The sequence below is a fragment of the Tenrec ecaudatus genome, chromosome 14, assembly GCF_050624435.1.
Source record: "Tenrec ecaudatus isolate mTenEca1 chromosome 14, mTenEca1.hap1, whole genome shotgun sequence".
Lineage (NCBI taxonomy): Eukaryota > Metazoa > Chordata > Mammalia > Afrosoricida > Tenrecidae > Tenrec > Tenrec ecaudatus.
In genome coordinates this window covers 71,549,380-71,572,588 of record NC_134543.1, presented here as the reverse complement: position 1 = coordinate 71,572,588, position 23,209 = coordinate 71,549,380, and the positions used below count along the sequence as shown (strand labels likewise).

The 23,209-nt window shown below is 43.3% G+C and overlaps 1 non-coding gene across 1 annotated transcript; it reads left to right on the top strand.

The window, feature by feature from the left end:
• Positions 1-4,581: 4,581 nt before the first annotated feature.
• LOC142426982 (U6 spliceosomal RNA) lies at positions 4,582-4,688 on the top strand. The gene has a single exon (XR_012779831.1). It is a non-coding gene; the product is annotated as a U6 spliceosomal RNA (small nuclear RNA).
• The last annotated feature ends 18,521 nt before the right edge of the window (positions 4,689-23,209 follow it).

The window sequence follows — 23,209 nt, the reverse complement described above, 5'->3', positions numbered from 1 at the left end:
ACTAGAAGAGGAGGAAATCTTTGGGACTCGGGTCCTGTGCTAGGAATCCCCTAGATACAGAGCAAGATGAATGTGGTCTCCACGGAATGCCAGGTGGACAGATGCTGAAAGAAGACAGGACCTTCCTGCTAAGCTGCGACCCAACAAATGGAGAAGCCGTCTCTCTGCAGCTAGGTTGTGACTTTAGGCATCTAGGCGCTTAAAGAATAGGAGAGAATAAATTTCCATTTTTAAAATAGAATTCCAATTGTGGTATTTCTGTTATTGTAGCACTAGATAACTAAGATCCTGTGGATTGTCCCTGTTGGTTTGAAAATATCAAGCAGACTCAATAATATTTTATTTTACTCAATTATAAATGGTGAATTTTTTCTTGAGGGTTTTGTTACCCCCCCCCCCCCCAAGACTAAAAGTCTCACAACTGGACCAATAGGTAATATCACGATAAACAGAGAAAAGGCTGAACTTGTTAAAGATTTTGCATTGCTTGTATACGATCGTGGGAGCAGCAGTCAAGCGACCCAGAGGTGTTTTGCATTAGGTGCTGTGCACGACCTTCTTAGAGTTCTGGAAAGCAAGGGTGTTACTTTGAGGACTGAGGTGCACCTGACCCAAGCTACGTGTGGTAGTTACATACTCTCCTGTCAACTTGAGCAAAGGGGTGGAGTCTAGCCTGTCAATCATGTCATAGCCAATAAAGCCTCTGTGTGGGCATGGCCTTCTCCTGAGCATTTGGCATCAATGCATATGTTGTGTTAGTCTAAGAGAACTTTATAGATTGTTATCGGACATATGGGCTAATATTGGATTTATGGACTTGATCTAGACTAAGCAGGGATGTTTCCTTAATATACAATTACTCTTTTCTATAAAGCTCTCTCTTACATATATATGAACGTCTCCGGATTTGTGTCTCTAGTCTACCTGGACTAACACACCATGGTATTTTCCATCGCCTCGGATGCATGTGAAAGCTGGACATTGAATAAGGAAGATGAAGGAGAATCAATGCACTTGAATCGTGTTGCTAGACAAGAATGTTGAGAGTACCAGCGACTGCTGAAAAGACTAACTGGTCTGTCTGGGAGGAAACACAGCCAGGGAGCTCCTTAGAGGCAAGAATGGCAAGACTGTCTCACAGACTTTGGCCATGTTGTCAGGGGAGACCAGTCCCCGGAGAAGGACGTCATGCTTGGTAAAGCCGAGGGGCTTTCCCTCTGAAAAAGATTAAGGCCCTCCACAGGATGGAGTGACACCATCGCAGCAACAGTGGGTTCAGACATAGTAACAATCAGGAGGATGGCACAGGACCGGGCAGGGTTTTGTTCTGTTGTACATGAGGTTGCGATGAGTCTGAGCAGACTTTGTGGCGCCTAATAGCAAAAATGGCAGTTCGATTTGGATTAAAAAACCCTTCCAACTAGATTGACAGGGCTACAAGAACTGAGAGGAAAAATAGGTGGGGTGGTAGTGATGGTGTAGATTTTCAATGGGACCAATAGGTATCAGAACAGATTAGAAATCCCAGCAGGTGAGATTCATAGCAGAGAGGGCAACGCCAATGCCAATTAGCAATTAGTGAAGTTCTCCATCGATAAGTAGGCTTTCCCCTACAGATTCAGATTTATTAACGGAAAAGCTCCTGCTCTCTCCCTTATATCCTTTTTCCTGGATCAGATGGTAGGGTTTTTAAAGACGGTTATGGCAGTCTTATTGTTCATTTAACTCATGGAATTCATTTTGTCCAATGACCCTTTTGTCGTTGAAATGCTTAGTATTTTTCTTTTGATTGAAAGATGGTGATCTTTGCACCTGAAGTGCTATTAATTTAGTAATTTCAGAAGCCCTTCTGATGTCAAGAGTCTGGGAAAGTTTACACTTGAAATTGGTTTGCTGGACAATAAGAGCTGTTTCCCAGTCTGAATGTTGTGTCTTTACTGAGGCTCATATATGAAACAGCAGTGGCAGCTCCAGAAGCACCAGACATGTTCAAAGTAAGGTCAAAGTGCTCAGAAAACTTTTGAAACAGACATGCGTGGTGGTCTTAGTGCTTGTACCTTTTTTGGTTTGTTTGCTTTTAAGAATTATTTAAAATTCACTCATCCAACCAATTATTGGAAGAAAGGTCTTTAGATAGCCTCTAGAAATTTTTTATTCATGGTCTGAGAGTCTTGAATACTTTTTTTAAAAGCATAAATGGTGACTATACACATGGACTAGATGGAATTCACAGAAATGAAATTGACTTCATCCGTGAGAAGAGACAATGGAGAAGCTCAATATCAGCAGCTAAAACTAAACCTGGGGTCAACTATGAAACAGACGATCAATCGTTCATAATGTAAGCTCAGGTAAAAGCTGAAGAAAATTGAAACAATTAAAATATGACAGCTAAAATATGACCTTAAGTCTATCCCAACTGAATTTTAAGAACAGATGTGCTGCACTGAACACAAATGACAGAAGACCCAATGACTGTGGAAGGACACCAAGAACATCAAACATAAAGAAAGTAAACGATCATTTAAAATATAGGATAAAACGAAAAGATCAAAGTGGATGTCAGCAGAGACTCTGAAACTTGCTCTTAATAGTAGAATAGCTAAGGCAAGTGGGAGAAATGATGAAATAAAAGAGCTGAACAGAAAATGTCAAAGCTCAGCTGGAGAAAATGAAGTAAAATATTATAATGAAATGTGCAAAGACCTACAGTTAGAAAACCAAAAAGGAAAACACATTCAGCGTATTTGAAACTGAGAGAATTCAAGGGGAAAAAAATCAAGCCTCAAGTTGCAATATTGAAAGATTCTATGGGAAAAACATTGAGTGACGCAGGTGACATCCAAAGAAGATGGGACGAACACAGAGTCATTGACCAAAAAGAACTAGTTGGAATTGCACCATTTCAAGAGTTACCATGTGAGCAAGAATCAGTGGTACTGAAGGAATAAATCCAATCTAGACTAAAGGTATTAACCAAAAACAAGGCTCCAGAAATTGGTGGAGTCCCAATTGAAATGTTTCAACAAGCTGATGAAGCACTGGAAGCTCTCACTATGCCGAGGAATTTGGAAGATAGCTGACTGGAGAAGATCCATATTTGTAGCCATTCCAAAGGTGATCAAATAGAATGCTCAGATTATAAAAGAATGTCATTGATGTCACATGCAAGCAAAATTTTATTGAAGATCACCCAACAATGGTCACCTCAGGACATTGATAGGAAGCTGCCAAAGGTGCAGGCTGGATTCAGAAGAGGGCATAGGACAAGAGATATCATTGTTGATGCCAGATGGACCTTGGCTAAAAGTAGAGAATAGCAGAAAGGTGCTTACTTGTGTTGTATTGACTATGCAAAGGGAGTCTACTTTGTGGATCATAAAAAACGATGGACAGCCTTGAGAGGAATGGGACTTCTGGAATACTTCATTGTGCTCATGTGGAACCCGTACATAATTCAAGAGGCAGTGTGCAAACAGAACAAGAGAATATTGCGTGGTTTAAAATCAGAAAAGATGTGTGTCAGGGTTGCCTCCTCTCGCTAGACTTATTCAATCTATATGCTGAATAAATAAACAGAGAAGCTGAATTAGATAAAACAGAATACAGCATCAGAATTGGAGGAAACTTATGAACAACCTGCAATACGCAAATGACACAACTTGCAGATGAGAAATGCAAATCCTCATAACTGGACCAGTAGATAACACAATGATAAAGGGAGAAAAGATGGAAGTTGTGAAGAACTTTGCCTTGCTTGAATCCACATCAATGCTCATGGAAGCAGCAGTCAAGAGATCAAATGATGCATTGCATTGGGTAATTCTGCTGCGCAAGACCGCTTCAGAGTGTTGAAAAACAAGGCTGTTACTTTGAGGACTAAATTGCACCTCACTAAAGAGCACCTCACCCATGCTACCATATTTTCAATCACGTCATAAGCATATGAAAGCTGCATGTTGTGGTTGCAGGGAGGAGACGAGACAGTCAGGGTACAGTGTTGCAACGATGAAACATACAACTTTCCTCTAGTTCTTAAATGCTTCCTCCCCCCTCCCCACTGCACTATCATGATCCCAATTCTATCTTACAAATCCGGCTAGACCAGAGGATATACACTGGTATAGATAGGAACTGGAAACACAGGGAATCCAGGACAGATGATCCCTTCAGTACCAGTGGTGAGATTGGTGATACCGGGAGGGTACAGGGAAGGTGGAGTAGAAAGGTGGGAACCGATTACAAGGATCTATATATAACCCCCTCCCTGGGGGAAGGACAACAGAAAAGTGGGTGAAGGGAGATGTCAGACAGTATAAGACATGAAAAACTAATAATAATTTATAAAATTTCAAGGGTTTGAGGGGGCAGGGAGGGAGGGGGAAAATGAGGAGCAGATACCAAGAACCCAAGTAGAAAGCAAATGTTTTGAGAATGATGATGGCAACAAATGTACAAATGTGCTTGACACAATGGATATATGTATGGATTATGATAAGAGTTGTATGAGACCCCAATAAAATTATTAAAGAAAAAATTAGGAAAAGACAATGGATTATAATCAGAAAGAAAAAAAGATATGTGCTTGCTTCGGCAGCACATATACTAAAATTGGAACGATACAGAGAAGATTAGCATGACCCCTGCACAAGGATGACACGCAAATTCATGAAGCGTTCCATATTTAAAAGAAAAAAGATAAAGTTAGACATTGAATAGGAAGGATGAAGAAGAAGCAATCCATTCGTGATATGATGCTGGCAAAGAATATTGCAAACATCATTTACTGCCAAAAGAACAAACAAATCTGTCTTCGAATAAATGCCACCAGAAAGCTCCTTCAAAGCCAGGATAGCGAGACTTTGTTCCATGCACTTGGGACATGCTATCAGGAGAGACCAGTCCCTGGAGAAGGACATCAAGCTTGATAAAGCAGAGGGCAGTGAGAAAGAGGCAGGCCCGCAACAAGAAGGACTGACACAGTGTTTCCAACAAAGGGCTCACACATAAGAGCAATTGTGAGAATGGCACAGGATCGGACAGTGTTCTACTCTGTCGTGCACCAGGTCATCAGGTGACTCGACAGCGCCTAACGACTACAGCAAGAAGACCTATATGCTTCTGAAGGCAGTGTCTCCATCTCTCTAATCCCTCACCACCACCACCAAATTCTGTGCTATTGCAGTTGCACCGTGTCCAGACGGTACTTTTCGCATTCCTGAGAGACTCAGTTCATGGGTCTCTTTAAATGCTGAGTTGGGGAAATGAAAATAAGTCTCGAGGGGCAAGTTCAGAAACATAGGTGGGATGGAGTTAAGTTTCCCAACAAAATTTCCTGACAGCCCTTGCTAGCCTTGAAAAACGAGCAGTTCACAACTCCCATTTCACAATAACCATGGTCAGGTCGTCTCCAAAACCTGTGCCTGCTAAGCCACCGAATGACTACCCTGTTGCTACTTCCTAACAAGACACAGGCAGCTTCTCCTCCTGAGGCAATCCCAGCCCCATCTGTGACAAGGCCGCAAAGGCCATGAGCTGGAGAGGAGGACGGGGATTTCCAGCCCGACGGTTCTCACAGCTGTTGGCAGGTTTTGTAAGGCTGTGCCCCTTCCCTGAGTCCACATGCTATACCATGCAGCAGTGTACCGCACTCTTTCTCCCAGGCCTCTGGCCATTGTTACTCTGATGTATACATTTAGTTGCTTCTCTTCCTACAGCCAATCATGGGGAAATGACACAGTAAGCCGTGTCTAAAGGTTCTCAGGACCTTTAGACGTTAGCTCTGTCTCCTAAAAGGTCCCAGCACACAGTTCCCCGGGTATTTTTGAGCCCTCCACACACTGTCCCATTAACTGGAGCAGTCACCCTGGCAAACGGCCCCTGCTCGGCTTCTCCCACGTAACGTATGCCTCTTGCAGGTGAGGTTCCGTGAATCAGGATAAAGGTTCCAGTTAAGGATGTTCGTCTGGTGAGGCGCAAGCAGCCCAAAGAACCATGAGTCAGACTTGAATTTGAATGCTGGCCTGCCACTTACCAGCTATTTACAACTGACTGAAGCTTTGCCTCTGTTTTAGCTACTGAAACAAAGAAGGAGGGGGGAAAGGAGGGAGAGCGCCTAGGAATGTTTGACTTCGACGTGTAAGTAAGAGAACAGCAACTTGGCCAAGTGCTGGGAATCCAGAAGGTGGTCGCAAATGTTAGTTTTCTTTTTGTTCCGACAAATCTGCTATGGCCAGAGCCCTCCAACCGAGTCTGCACTTGGTTATCAGCCCCCAGACCAAAACAATTGTGCAAACGATTTGACAATAACACCCCATTTGCTAAAATAGAGAATTATTTCCTGGGCAGAAAGATGGCATCCTGGACCATTCAGAGGCAAGGAAACCAGAACCCCCAGAGCACCCGCTGAGAGGACGGAGCATTTTCATTGACATGCCAAGTAAATTCACGGGGTGTGGCCACGGGGAGGGGGTCTTCTGGGTCTAAGTGACTGCTCCAATTCTGAGGGAGCAAATGTAGGTATCAAAAAGGTTCCATTAATGGGACAGGATCTGCAAAGTCGTCTGCGGTCAGCAGCAATATATAGCGAACAGAGTTTAACAGACTTCCTCTCCCTGGTTGGGAAAGCAGCTGCACGGTCGGACACACACGGAGGGAGGCTCAGGCAGCAGCGCGAGCCTCCAGAGGCTGAATACATGTGTGTTGTTCTGCTTGCCCAGAGGACCAGGCTGCCTCTCCTTGGGTGACCTTGCTGGCAGCAGCGTCTTTGTTGGTGTGTAGACTTTCATCATATTCAAAAGATTCTCTATTTGAAAGGAGGGAGCTGGGGGAGGCTGGAGCACAAGGTAAGAGTCCAGCAGGTCTAGTGCAATGTTACAAACCTTCAAGCAAGTTGTCACCCCGGGGCCTGAGAAGACGGGATGCAAAGGAGTTCTTCCTCTCACAGACACGCTTTTCTAAAAGCGGGGTACCATTCATGACAGCGACAGTGGTCGCCCTTCTTTGAAATTCTCCGACCACGTGCCCAGAACTTGACCAAACCCTTGACATGCGCTGGCTGTTTAGTTTAAGCCTCACAACCATTCGAGGAGGGCTATTGTGTCCATTTTATAAGCAAGGAACCGGAAGCCAGAGAAGACAAGTTGCCACTCATCCGCCATCAGTTAAAACGATCAATATTCCAAATCTTAATTTGTGGAGAACAGTTAAAAGCCCCAGAGCGGCGGTTCTCAACCTGTGGGTCACGACCCCTTTGTGGGTCGAACGACCCTTTCACAGGGGTCACCTAAGACCACCGGAAAACACATATTTCCGATGGTCTTAGGAACCAAGACACCGCTCCTCTGTCTGTATCCAGGCGGGTCTATCCATACGCAGATACACCCACATATGGGTACCCAGTGTCAAGACTACAAAATTTCATTCATCTGTCATTAGAAATATTTCACAATATATAATTACACATTGTTTTATGATTAATGCTTCTATGATGTTCAATTTGTAACAATGAAAATACATCCTGCCTATATCAGATATTTATATTATGATTCATAACAGTAGCAAAATGACAAGTTATGAAGTAGCAATGAAAATAATTTCATGGTTCACCACCACATGAAGAACTGTATGAAAGGTCACGGTATTGGGAAGCTTGAGAACCACTTCCCTAGAGACATAGTGGTTACACCTTTGCCTGCTAAGTGATTGCAAGATCAGCGGTTCAAAACCACCAGCTGCTCCATGGGAGCAGGACCAGGCTTTCTACTCCTGTAAAGAGTTAGTTTTAGAGACTCGCAGGGGCAATTCTACTCTGTTCTATAGGTTCATTATGAGTCAGCATCAATTCAATGGCAGTAAGTTTGGTTTTGAGTGAAGAAAGTATGATAATTTAGAATTAAGAATCCCTTAGCAGTGGGTCCGAATATTAGGGTTAGACGCTGAGGATTAGAAGAGCTCCCAAAGGCCACACAGCAATTCCCCTCGGGCCCGTAGCTCCTGCTCATCAAGGGCTGGCGGAAAGTCGGAGCCTTTAGGGAAAGGCATTCCTTCCTGGTAATCAACTGACACTAGACCCTGTACTGCAGCTAATCGGGGCTTCCCTTCGTATCTCCTCTTTTCCTTTAGGTTCATCCGAGCCAGGGCCCACTTCATGGGACTTGTGTGTCCCACAGCCCCCTCGCTTAGAAGGGCCCCACACTTGATATACTACTCTGCCATCTTGAAATTCCTCATGATTTTTTCTTAAACAGGGACCCTGCATTTTCATCTTGCAACCAAATTCACACTGTCAGTGAGGCCATGCGGACTCATATGGAGACTATAGGAGAACTTGCCCCTGTGAGTTTCCGAGACGATAAACTCTCGATGGGAGTAGAAAGCAGTGTCTTTCTTCCAAAGAGCAGCTGGTGGTTTCAAACTGCTGGCCTTACAATTATCAGCCCAACTCATAACCACTACGCCATCAGGGCTTCTTGCTTCTTGCCATAGATGCTATAAATTATGTGGCTGGTCATGGTTCGATCTTTAGGATTTGAGTGGTGGGAGGCATTCATTCAAATCACAATTGATATCTGCCTTGTGGCCTCTTCTAACAAGCGGTGAGCTACAGTTAGAAGGCTTTACATGATAGAAATTGTATTAGAACTTAAATCCTGAGCACCCCATTTAAAGAAGGTTATGGATAATAGTGAAAACCCAAAATCAATTTGCAGAGTTCCCATGGGGATTAAGCTTCCATTGACTCCCTTCTGATCCTCGGTTAGGGATAGGAACAGTCTTGCCTGCAGGCAGAGTACATTGGAAGGTGGAGTACCACCACCCCTCTCCAGACCATCTGGGAGGGGCAGCTTCCCTTCAAGGCTTGCCTGGGTGTGTCCTTGATGGAGATAACCTCACTGGGGTCGAACAACTATGAGTCATACCTTATCAGTCATGCCCTGACTTCCTTGGTTAGAAAGCCCTGGACCAATCTTGTATACGCTCCTGCCAGCACAGTGCGTCCCAATCATGGCTCTAGTCCCATTTCTGTAGTCCCACCCATAGCTGTAATGTGTCGATCTGCCACCAATCATGAATTTGCGACAGCTTCCTCTGTGTTCCAGGCCTTAGTTAGTTAAGCAGCTGTGTGGACATGAAGCCTGGGATGGTCTTATGGCCTCCTACTAAGAGTGTCCCTCATCTGGACAGTAGACCTGGGTCTCTGACTTGTCTTTGTCCATGAATAAATGTTCTCTTTAGATTGTATTTGGGATTGGGGTCTCTTGCACACCCTGAAACAAGATATACATGAGCAAATTTTCAGCAGATACAAATTAGTGATTTGAATTCTTTTTCCTATTTTTTTAATATGGGAGAAACTCACTGTTAGATGTGTTTGTTGTTGTTTTTCCAAAATGTAACTACACAGTACCTGATGCTAGCTACTAAAACTAGAACACACACACACACACACACACACACACACACATCCCAGGTTTCATTTGCTTTCATAAAAATCAGAGGAAGAACCCTTTCCTCATCACTACTTAGCTCAGGAATCTTAATTGCATAATGGTGACAATTCTTTTGCTTCGAATTCCACGGCAATATATGGTAGGGATGTTAAGGAAGACTGGGAGCATTGTTTGCTGCCCGATCATGTAAAGACAGGATTGGAGATCCTGGTGTCAAAAACACTTCTGTTGTCATACCCTGTGCTGCAGGGCATGCTTTAGTTTGCTGTTTTAAGGAACCAGATGCCTGAATAAAGATGCACAAAGCCTTAATAGTTTTTTCCTTCTAGTATTGTGATCACCTGAAATAGCATTTGTATTCATCTAGAGACAAAAAGGAAAATTTCAAGTAGAGAAGCGGTGGGAGAAGTAGGCTCCTGTAAATCTTGATTTTATGGTACTTAAAGAGTATATAGCCGTTACAAGCCCAAGTGAATGTAAATAGCTAAACTAAATCAAAATTAAGCAGGTTTCCAAAGTTTTTTGAGAAAACCAAATATTCTAACAGCAACATAGACATAAACAGTCACAGACACCCAAACAGACATTTTATCCCCTTAATTCTAAGACTAGAGCTTTCCACAAAGAAGCCCTGGTGGTTTAGTTGGTTACATATCGGGCTGCTAATCTCAAGGTCAGCAGTTCAAAACCACCAGCTGCTTGCTTCACAAAACCAAGGTGAGCATTTCTACTCCTGTAAAGATTCATAGTCCCAGAAGCCCCCAAAGACAGCTCCACTCTACCCTCCAGGTCACTATGAGTTGGATTCAATGGTGGTGAGTTTGGGTTTGGGTTTTAAGTGCTTTCCCTACTCCCTCTAGAATTGGGGCTGGAAGAGTTGACATCATTAACCCCAAGGATAATTGATTCATTCATTCACTCACTCATTAATTCAGTCATGTGGTCAGGTTAGACCATGGCAGTCCCCTGAATAAGCAAATAGTTGGACATCACTTTCACCGAAATTCAATTACTCTCTATTCAACCTTTACTGAGTTAGGATAGATGTTCATTTGATATTAATACTCTATAGCTCATATGTTTATGGTCCAAATGTTTACAGACCATATGTCTATCATCCCTAATTCTCCACTCTGAGTATTTTCAAAGCAAAACTTCACTTGCATAAGAGCATTGGTGAGCAATGAAATACAGTGACACATTTACATTACACAGAAAGCAATATTTTGCTTGAAAAAAATCCCTATTAGACTTATACTAGACTTGAATATCCTTCCAAGCATCTCTTCCTGGCCTTGTTACAAAGCATTCCCTGTCTCTCCCTGTCTCTGTCTCCCTGTCCTTCTCACCTTCCATCCCCACCCCACCCACCTGCGGATTCCTCCCGAAATGCAACGGTCCTTCAGCCATTCCCGGGACATCTTTACTAGTTTCACATGCCCCTCAACGAGCATGCGTAAACCCTGGGGCCTCTACTCCGGGGAACAGGACGCCATAGTGTAGGGAATGCGAGTCGATGACTGGCAACGACACAGGTGAATCCACGGTAGCATGAAGTTGGCTGGAAAGAACAACTCTCAAAGGTCGTACAGGGTCACGCTCTATTGAGAAAAACAACCGGCAGCAGAAAACGATATGCTCCTAAAGCACGTATGTGACAAAACTTCTGTAACATGCACATAAATGATAAACACAAGATTCAGTTAATGATTACCGGAGAGGGAAAAGCTGAAGGTACAAGATGGGGGGAGGAGTCAAGATGGCATCCAGGAAGATCACCCTCCTGGTGCTCCGGTTGTTACATCGGAAATTTAAGAGCTAAGGAGGCCATTGGGAAAACAGGTGCTAGAAATAGAAAGCCAGAGTACAAGGGTTTGAGGTTCAGCCCTCCTCTCACGATTTTCGCCCACAGAGCTATTTGATTGCTCAACGCCACGCTCTAATTCACGGAGTCTTCCCTGGGCTTCCACATCTCCAGGTCCAGTGGGACAGCATGCGCCACTCCTTCCTGCACCCGAGATCCAAGACCAGCCAGCTGACAGCAATCTCCTCAGACTTCTGTCCAAGGGTGCGCATAATCCAGTCCCTGGGATATACACACATACAATGGAGTCCCACGCATCCCTAAAAACCAGTGATGAAAAGATGAAGCACTTTGTCTCCTGGAAAGAGTTGGAGGATATTATGCAGAGTGAAGCTAGTCGAGCACAAAGGACAAGTACAACATGAGTCCACTGAGGTCAGTTCAAACAAGGAAAATGTCCATATCATACAGACCCCAGGCTGAGGACCAGACACTCTGGCAAGAGCCAGACTAAACCCAATGATGCCTACGTCATCAAAAAGAAAAAAGATGCAGATAGCGTTTGTGCTGAAAGACATCTCCCTACCCTCTGCCTCTCTTATGCCTTTGCTGCCCACAGAGGGGTGGGAGAAGAAAAATGATGGCAATGGGGAGGGTATTGTTTATGTCTCCCCAGCAAAGGGGGAGAGAGTAGACCTCATTTCCACACACCAGGCATAGGGTACCAAGCCTTGAGGGCCACACCCCTGCTGGGAGCAGCTCTTTCCCTCAGAGGACTACAGGCGGCCTCAGCTCGAGACATGGCATCGCCTCGATAGGTGACAGCATTGCAGCACTGAAGACACAGTATGGGAGTGGGGCTGGTCTGACCCGCACACACGGGGGCAAACCAAGAAGGGGGTGCAACAGACCAGCCATGGGAGCAAAGCCACAAACTTCCTGAGGAATCCCAATTGTAGACTTCTGACTCAGGGGCAGCGCTTGGCACCTCATCTGAACTGGTTGGGGGATATTCACAGGGGCTCCTCTGAAAGTCTAAAGGTGTAACAGGGTGGGAAAGGGAGCACTAGACTGCTCCACCTCTGACTGCAGGAAGAGCAATGGGGACCTGTGGGAGTCGTGGCCTCAGTCATGAGTGCTGAGGACTGAAAGGATATTAGGTAAGTGGGGCCTGGGATACGGATCCATGAAAGAAAGGGGAATTAGACTGGTGGAATATAACAGAGCCTGCTCACTATTTAAAAGATAGTCACCCTTCCACTCCAGGTCAGGACAGCAGTTAGACAAGGAATGATTTGGATGGTCTCTCTCCATTTTTTTTTCTTTTCATGTCTATCTATATAAAATAGTTGGGATAAGCAATACCAATGAGACAGCAATGGGACTGATGGTTCTAGGGGTTATGGGAGAGGAGGAGGGGGGTGGAGTGGGTGAGGGGTGGGGGAAAAGGGTGGTGAGCCAATAATGACAGGAAGAGGGGAATAGCGAGGGATCTAAAAATTTTTTTAAGTAATAAAATAAAAATAAATAAATAAAATTGACAGTGAGGAGAGTGTACTATTCCTGGTCATGTCTGATCAATTGAGATGTATCTAAGAGGAATTACTGAGAGGTGAACCATGGGTAAACATGATAGTGGGGCAGGAGGAGAGAAAAAGGAAAGAACAAGAAGGTAAAAATCATATATATATATAGGTATAGAGATATGTATATATGAAAATATATAAATAATATAGGCATATTTATATGTATATATGCAAATACAACAAGGGAGCAGAATGACTTTTGGCCTGTAATCAAATCTTACTTCAGTACAAGAATGATTTGTCCCAATAACTCACCTTCCTGACACAATTGCCGAAGACAAAATATGTGCATAAGCAAATGTGGTGAAGAAAGCTGATGGTGCCCATTTACTAAAAACGATACCATCTGCAGTCTTAAAGGCTTGAAGTTAAACAAACAGCCATCTAGCAAGGAAACAACAAAGCCCACATGGAAGAAGCACACCAGCCTGTGTGATTGTGAGGTGTCTACAGGAGTAGGTATCAGAAGTTCAAAACAAGTAATCAAATTGATGTGAAGGAGCACAGACAAAGTGGAGAGCCAAAACCCACCTGTAAAATAATTGGACAAGCCCTCACAGAAGGACCACACAGAAGGGATGATAAATCCAGGGTGTAGTATAGCACTGTTGAAAAACATAACTATCCCCTAGTTCTTTATTATTTCCTCCCCTTGCTATATGGTCTTAGTTATAATTCATTAAGCTTGTTAGACCTGAATATGTTCATTTGTATAATTAAGATTGTTCAAAACCCAAGATAGTTAAGCCCTTCAGAAATAGTAACATAATGATTCCCTGGGACACAGGAAGGGGGGGCATGGAGAGGGAGGGGAGCTGATAGCAATGCTGACTGTACAATGATGAGTGGGCTCAAGAGGAATGAATAACAGAATTACAGGTGAATGGATACACTGGATGGTATAAGATACTTCCAATAATAATAATATAAAACATAATAATAAGGGTTCCTGGGGGGGGTTGAGGATGGAGGGTATAAAAGGGAAGCTGATATTAAAAAGTTCAAGAAGAAAGAACATGTTTTGAAACTGACGGTGGCAGCAATTGTATAATTATGCTTGATGTTATTGAATTATGGATTGTTATAATATCTGTAAGAGCACTCAATAAAAATTTTTTAAAGATGGGGGAAGAACATGTGAATAGATTTATGTCATTGTCAATGTCCTACTATTTGGGTCGTGAGAAGGTTCAGAGGTGTTTTCTATGTAATAAATCCATGATATTAAAGTTCATATTTGAATCAATGATTGATCCAATTCTGGTTACCTGAAGAATATTTTTAAATCCATTTTCTTTACATAGTAAGCAAATATCTTCCTTCTACTAGGACTCACTCTTCTTAGAAGGCAGGGAATGATTAGAAATAACAACCTTTATTTTCTATCAAGTATTTAAATTCTATACAAGAAACAGGTTAAATGTACCAAACAGAAGCAATCAATCGAAAATTTTCCAGTGATGTAAGGAACCATATGCAAAACACTTAAATTAATAAACAGTCTATTTATAATTTTAGTCTAGAGTCCTAGGCAATTTCCAAAATGGTCCTTTACTCACCCAGACTGTGTTCATTCAAACATCCCTTTGTTCTTTTATTCATTCATTTGGAAGGCGCCTACAGGGACCAGCCCCAATCCCAACTACGTCGATCCCCTCCCTAGAAGATTGCAGTACAGAGGACAGCACTGAAGATACAGCCTCAGGAAGAGGGGGGGAGTCTGCCCTGACCACACAGAAGCAAACACAGAGGGAAAGAGAGAGAGCAAGAGAGTGGACTGAAAGCTGGCCCACCAAACCCAGAGGCTGACATTCCTACTTGTAGCAGCCGAGACACAGAGAGGACCACAGGGCCAGTCCCACCATGACACGACATGCCCTCACTGACCCACAACGCTGCAGGGGACGGCACTGGAGACACAGTGTGGGAATTGTGCCCAGTCTGACACGCACCCCTTTCCACTCCCTCCCCCTCCCCCCCCCCACACACCAGGGTGACACATGAAGGGAGCGCAACAGAGCAGCAAGGGAAGTCCCAAAGGAATCCTGAAAATAGACTTCAGACTTGGAGGGCAGGGCTTGGCAACTCATCAGACCTGATCAGAAATCATACATAAAGGTCAACAGAGATATCTGGAACTATTTATAGGCCCCCTTTCCCCCACCCCTTCTTTTTTCATGTCCATCTAAATAAGATAAGCAGGATAAACAATCACAGTGAGAAAACAACAGGGCTGATGGTTCCAGGTGGACAGAGGAGAGGGGGAGGTAGGGGAAAGAGAGGGGGATCCAACAAACCCAGAGACAAAGGGAACAACAAGTGATCTAAAATTGATGGTGAGAAAGGTGTAGAATGCCTGGTGAAGTTTGATCAAATGCAAGATAGTCGAGAGGAATTACTGAGAGCCAAAGAAAGGTGTAATGTGATAGTGGGACAGGAGGAAAGTAAAAGGGAAATAGAAGCAAGAACTAGGAGGCAACAGACATTTTATAGAGGTATAAATATAGGCATGTATCTATGTAAATATATTAATATCTAACAATAGAGATATAAGTCTATGTACATAGACTTATATGTTAAAGATTAAGGTAGCAGACAGACATTGGGCCTCTGCTCAAGCCCTCCCTCAATACAGGAACGCTTTGTTCTAATAACCTGGCATTCTGTGATGCCCACCTTCCTGACCCAATCCCAGAAGACAAAATGGGGTGCAGAAGAAAGCTGATGGTGCTAGGTTATTAGAAGGTATAGTGTCTGGGGTCTTAAAGGCTTGAGGTTAAACAAGCAGTCAACTAGCAGGGAAGCAACAAAGCCCACATGAAAGAAGGACACCAGCCTGTGTGATCACAGGTATTGACGAGATCAGCTATCAGGCATCAGACGACCCCCCCAAAAAAAACATCATATCAATGTGAAAGAGGGGGGTTGGAGTGGAGACCCAACGCCCATCTGTAGATATTGGACAACCCCTCACAGGAGGGTCACAAGGAAGGAACAAGCCAGTCAGGGTGCAGTATAGCACTGACGAAACACACAGCATTCCTCTGGTTCCTTCATTCTTCCTCCTGACCCCAGCTCTACCTTACAAATCTGGCTAGACCAGAGCATGTACACTGGTACAAAATAACAGTTCTCAACACATGGAATCCCAAACAGATAAACCTCTCAGGAACAATATTGGAGTAGCTATACCATGCAGGTGGGGGAAAGTGGGAGGAGATGGGGAAGGAAGGGGGAACTGATTGCACTGATCGACGTATACCCCCTCCCCTGAGGGGTCATGCAACACAAAGGTGGGTGAAGGAAGGTTGCGGGCAGTGTAAGATATGAAAATTAAAATTTATCAAGGGGTCAATGAGGGTGGCAGGAGGGGAATGGGGAGGGGGAAAAGAGCTGATACCAAGGGCTCAATTAGGAAGAAAATGTTTTGAAAAATGATGACAACATATGTAAAAATGTGCTTAATACAACTGATGTATGGATCATTATAAGAGCTGTAAGAGCCCCCAATAAAATGATTTATAAAATAAAAAAGATAGAAAGACATACAGATCACCATATCTGTATTTGAAGTTGTTGGTAGACTTTGGGGCCTCAAAGATGATTAAGAAAGAGCAAACAAGACAGCTGGAGAAACACACATGGAAGTAGAAATGAACATTATGGTAAATTGAAAATATAGCAATATAGAGCCTGTCATAGTCCCGAAAAGGAAGAAGAGTGGGAAAGAAGAGTGCATGGTTTCTGCTCAGAGCTTTTGCTAGTAGCTTTACACGTTACCTTGGGTCTGATTCTGGCAACAACTCTGTGAGTGAGATACGAGGATCTTCATGTTTCTTCTGGGGGAACTGAGGCTCAGATATGAAGTGACTCACATTGAGATGGGGAGATTTAATCTGGATCTTGACAGTCAATGAGTTTTTCAGAGATAGGTGTGAAAAAGTACAGTCACAAAAAGTTTAATGTCATGGGAAAAACATACAGTAGAGGTCAGGACACAGAACTTGGTCTTACAGCTAAGTGGTAGGTGAACTATTCATCGCAAAGTGTCTTGTTAGGTACCACTGAACCAGCTCTGATGTAGAGACCCTGTGGACCACAGAACAGGGCACTGTCCAGTCCTGCACCATACTCAAAAGTGGCCTCATGCTTGAGCCATTGGGGAGCCACTGTGTCAAGCCGTCTTGTTCAGGGCCTTTCTTTTTGCTGTCCCTCTGTTGCCAAGCATGTTATTTTTATTCCCGGGACTAGTTTCTCCTGATAATATACCCAAGCTGCTAAGAAGTATTCTGACTACTTTCCAAGACAGATTTGTTTATTCTCCGGGCCGTGCACTGTAAATTCAACATGCTTCACCAGCTCCAGAATGGAAATGGATCAGCTCTTCTGTGGGCTTCCTTATTCATTGTCCACCTTTCACAGCACATGGGGTGACTGGAAAACAACAACAACAACAAACACCCATGGCTTTGCAGCTTGCAGGGCTTACTATTCCAAAAATTCCAGAAATGTCAAAAGACAACCCCGTTCTCTAAAGATTCTTGCTCCCAAGACTCAAGAGGTTTTGTCCGAGAAGAAATAATCCAATAGTATATGTGGCGGACATCAGCTAAGATATCCCATTGTTAAAATAAATAGATAGGTAAACGAACAAACGAATGAATAAACAAGATGGCAGAGTTGTCATCCTAAGAAATGAGAATGTTGCTGAACTTTCGGAGACTTATTTAACCTTCAGTGTTGTTCTCATTTTGAATGCCGTTGGTACGGTGGGAAGAAGTAATTCGTTATGGATTCCAGAGTCTTTGGTATCCAGAGATTCCAAAAGCTTTACTTCAGCCTTCAACGTTATACCTATCATTTGGGCCTCATTCACATTTCTCGGTGAAGTTAAAAGATACAGTGACTATCTCTATTCCCAGCATAAATAATTGAGGCAACAAATTGGAAAAGAATAAAGTGTTCATTAACACTGAATGACATGGAAGCGGGTCCTACTTAGGTCTTAAATAGAAAAATCATAATCATTTATTTCATCTTTGGCTGAGAAATCCCAAATTTACATTTTCTAAACTCAATTTTAGATAGTGTCATGTGGGCTTCAGAAGGATCTGCATAGCTACCATAGAAGCTTCCTGATCACATGAAAAGTTCAGACTAATTTCCCTCTTTATGGATGAACACTGAGAGGGGTCTGTGTTTTTAAAAAAAAAAACGAGGTAGCTCTTGTTCACTTTGCAATAAACTGTTTTCAAAATCCTGTAAAATCTAAAAATGACCTATGAATCAAAATATGTTCCTCTAGGGAGAGAAAAAATGTGTTTAAGATAAACCTGTTTCCTTGCCTTCATCTTCTCCCTCCATCATCAGTTTATCTTCAAAGAGCCTTCTGTACCTTGATCAACAGATCTGACCACACATGATTGTGATCTTGATCAACAGTGGATCTGAGCACGCATCATTGTGATAAAAATAAGCGGCAACGTTGGTGGACATAGCTGACCCCTCCTCGAGCTTGAGGCAAGAGTCAAGATGTCGCCATCCTCCATCCTCCATCTGCCATCCTCCATCCTCCATCCTCCATCCCTTCATCCTCCATCCTCCATCTGCCATCCTCCATCCTTCATCCTCCATCCTCCATCTGCCATCCTCCATCCTTCATCCTTCATCCTCCATCCTCCATCTGCCATCTGCCATCCTCCATCCCTATTCTGAGACCAACTGTTCTCCCACTCCACTCTACCTCTATGCTGGGTGCGATCATTTGTTGCAATGGTCGCACAGAACACACTCACAGACAATACTCACAAAGGGGGTTTATCAGGGAAGTTACTAGGTTCCCACAAGTCAGGATCAGCAAACCATAGGGCCACGGTCATTGGTCTCTTCAGTCAGAAGCCAAGTCTCTCTCCATATCATAGCCTCTCGCCTGTCCTCAGATTCTCAGCCATCTGGACTCTGAACCTTTGTCTCCGTGGGCCAGGAAGGCAACCTCCGTGTCACTCAAGTCCCGTCATCTCAGACCAGGTGAGGAGAAGGTAACCATAGTCTCTGATACATCTGCTCTCGGCAGCCTTCCCACTTCAGACAAAGACCTTGTTCTTTGAAGGTCCTTGGGGCTTTTCTTTCTGCCGCTGCTTCAAACATGGCTCATCCTTCTAGGGAGAGGGTGCTAACGAAAACTGGCCAATCCCCTATTGTCATGTTACACCTGCCCTATTTGCATAGTCCTACCCAGTTAAGGTAGCAGAGATTGCCAAGGATTGCCCAAGCAAAAAAAGGAAGTCTGCTCGGTCAAAATGGAAGAGCTCAGGGCAAAGACATCCTGTTCTATGTTGAACCGCCAGTTCTGATCTCCTCTCCATGACCATGTTCCAGCTACCAGCCTATCACGGACCTCAGCATCAGGAAGAGATACATCTAATTGGCTTTCCAAGATAAGTTCTGGTTGCCTTGAGCACACCCTTGAGAAAGACCATGTAACTTTGAGACTATTGTTTAGGTTCAGCTCAGTTTCATTCGCCTCAAATAATTTTTCATATGGAGATGAGTTGACACACAGGAGTTATTGATCTCTGTAAGTTGAATACCAGAGAATTTAACACATTGTGTGTGTTGCCATTCCCTGAACACGGCAGTTCTCTGGCATACATCTTAGAATTCTCTTCTGTAAAGGGAAAGGACCAAGATCACCCTCATTCTGCCTTTTGGCCAAAAGAGAGTAAGCACCAGCCCAGTCCATACCTCTGTTGCTCATCCCCCTGATAGTACGTCCCCAAAGTCTCTGGATGAGCCCGGAAGAACAAGCAATCGTATACTAACTGCATCCATTCATGGTGACTTTGAACCCTGGTGCTGGATGCTGTTCTGCTGTTCTTGTTCAATGCTGTCACGGCACTTCTGATGCACAGTGGCCCTCTGCACAACAGAATGAAATCGGATCCAATGTTGTGCCAACCTCAAAAGTATTGTCCTGCTTGACCCCGTTTTTGCGGCCATTATGTCTCTCCGTCTCCTTGAGAATCTCCGTCGTTTTGGCTGACGCTCTCCTACCAGGATGCCCTTTTCCTGGAGACTGGTCTCTTCTGATAACATGTCCGAAGTATTTGAGACACAGTGTCCCATCCTCGCTTCTAAGGCGCATTCTGGTTGTACTTCTTCCACGACAGATTTGTTGGTTCTTTTGACAGTCCGTAGTACTTTCCGTGTTCTTCACCAACACCATCATTCAAAAGCATCAACTCCTCTGCGGTAGTCCTTACTTACACTCCAACGTTCACCTACATCGGAGCCAAGTGAAAATACCATGACTTGGATCAGGTCCATCTTCCTCTTCAGGGTGATAGCCTCGCTCTTGATTACTTGATAGAGCTCTCAGACGGCACATTTGTACCATTAATGTGTTGGCTGGTCTCTTGAGTGCTGATTGCAGACCCGAGTGAAATTAAATCCTTGACAACTTCAATCTTTTAGTACAGGCTACCTGGCCTATACTAAATATATAACGTATACTAATACACAGAAACATAGAAATAAGACTGTCTCTAGTCTCTCAGAACTCAAAGTTTCTTCTGTGTTGATCCCTGGGCAACCAAATAAGAAGCCCCACTTTCCCTGGAAGACCACCAAACATACTTTTCTTCTGCACTGTATGGGTCAGGCCACGGCAACACGCGTGACCTCCTGTAACAGCCAAAGTGGGTAAAGTGGTTGGAAGTCGTTTGCTAGGGGTGAAAAAGAAACTGTGATTAGAGAGATATGGGGAGAAAGGTGAGGTGGTGTCTAGCCTGTGGGTTCTGAATAAAGAATCATTTTACCAGCCTAGGAAGGGACAAAGCAAATTCAAGTGTAGAGGAATGAAAACAAACATTTTCCAACTTTCCCTTCTCTTTCAGTTGGAGATACGTGCAGCAGATCACAAGTTGAGACATAGGCAAGTTTACTTTGAAAACAAAATAAGCCAGAAATAAAGGGGATAGAGCCCAAAATGTGTCTTGCAAAATGATAGTGCTTTTACATTTAAATCCTGTCCATGATGATTTTGTTTAAGACCTTGGTTATGATGCAATTACAATGAAACACTCTAAGCAGGAGTTAAGACCCTTCATTGTTTCTTAAAGAGCTCTGAACTATACAGCCATCTTCTTTCTCTTGGCCTCTACCCTTTGCTTTCCAAATGAATTGAGCTCAGTTCATTATGAGAGTTTTTCTTACATTCATATTCCTCTTTGCTAAACACCTGACTGGTTTCACTTTTCTCAGACCTCAAACCAAAAGAACTGATTAGCAGGAGGATGTGTGTCCTCATCGCTCATACCCACTGCAATAGAAGGGTTTCTGAGCTTGTGCTACTGTGCAAAGACCCTGACTATTCACCTGACATTGTGCAATTTCCAACTAACATCTTAATCACAGAGACATAATTTAACAGATGTGTTGAGAGTCCACCTGAATCGTCACTGCATGAGAGATGCAAATGGCTCTCTGACTAGAAAAGCCTGCAGGCAGATCACCTGCCCTGTTGCAGAGGAAGGGCTGTCCGCTGGGACAACTTATCCTTCCTGCAGTATTTATGTGTGTGTTCTCAGTTATAATATTACAGCATCTCCTTCAAGAGTATGTCTATTGTCTGAGGGGATTGTGTTTTGCTTTTATTGTGGCTTTCAAGATCGTATGTACATGACTTTCTAAAACTCACTTTGAGAAGTCAGGGGTTTTCTTGTCTTAACAGAAATGTGCTTTCCTGAATATTTTCCTTTTTCATAAATGCACAGTGATGTCACTCTGCACACTCTCAGCACATACCTAGAAAGCTTAGAAAAGCTAATATTTGTCCAACCTTGCACTTACTATCTATAACTCTTCCTTCTGTTATTTGAATGAAATCTTCAGAGTTTGATTAATTTATCTGAAGTAACAACTTACTTAGCTTCAGTTTTGTAATCAGTGAAATGGAGAGAAATGAAACTACCAAGACCTTACAATGAAGAACGAATGATTTCTTTACCCTGGGCTCCCCTGGGTAAAATGACATTTTATGGAGCACAGGATAAGTGTTGGTGGTGATGAAAGGAAAAACTCGCATTCCCAGAATTTTCCCACTAAACAATCTAGAGTCCAGGATGGGCCAAATTCTGTAATAAAAGTCTAGAGATGATTCTACTCACACTCCAAGATAAAAATCTCTATTTTCCTTTTTCTTAGTTCTGTAAGTGTTTGGCACCCTTTTTTTATGTCTAGCAAATGAGGTTGATTAGCCAAGTGAAAGATGAACAGTCTGCTTTCTTCAGCTTTATTAATGTCTTATTATTGTCTAGTATATGAACAATGTTTCAAAACTTGAAATGAAGAGATTGTTACCTCTTGCTTTGAAATAGAAAATGTACAAAGGATGAGGTAAAATGTATTTGACTCATTTTGTTAACATATCTTGATTTTATCTTAGGATTTATCTTAGGATACTTCCAGGATATCAAGTAAAAAAATGTATCTTTTGGGCATTTCCTGGAGACAGTTACGCCCCTGTAAACAGTTATGTTCCTGTAAACAGTTACGGTTTGGGAATCTCCCATGGGGCACATCTACCCAGTGCTGCAGGGTCCCTATGAGTCAACATCAACCCGATGGCAGTGAATAAGTGAGTATGGGCATCTCCTGAAACTAAAGAAAATGTCTCATCCCATGTTTCACTTTTGGAATTCCCTTGACATCCTTTTGTCTCCTCACACATCCAAACATTATATTTTAATGTGACTGGTTAACTTGCAAAGAGGAAGCTATGAGTTCTAGACTAAATTCAATAGTCAGTGAATACTCCAGTTAGATTAAAGGCAATTGGAGTGACTTTTAATGTGTGCCCTAACAAATCTAGCTGATTTCTCGGAAATGTTATGTGGATAGATTAGAAGAGAGTTTCTACTGTAATTCAATCATTCTTCCTAAAATTTTTCTTTTGACCAATGTGGCAGTTACATAATCTATCAACTTGCAAAGGGGTGGAGTCTAGCCTGTCAATCAGGTCACAACCAATGAGGCCTCGGTGTGAGCATGGCCTTCTCCTGAGGATTCTGGGAACTCCTGTCCTCCTCCCTGGAGGTAGGATGCACACAGTCTCTGATTCGTCTTTCTGCTGACAAGACACAAGGAGCTATGCTGATGGAGCCTGAGGCCTGGAGCTGGAGGAGTCATGTGGCGACCCATGCTATCACTGAGATGCTTCCACCACCACTGGATCCACAAGACTTACCACCCATTGGCCTGTGGTCTTCCTGCATTCTGTGTCATTGTATGTATTGTGTGATTATGAAGAGGAATTTACAAACTGGTATTAGATATATGGGCTAATTTCAGACTAATGGACTTCATTT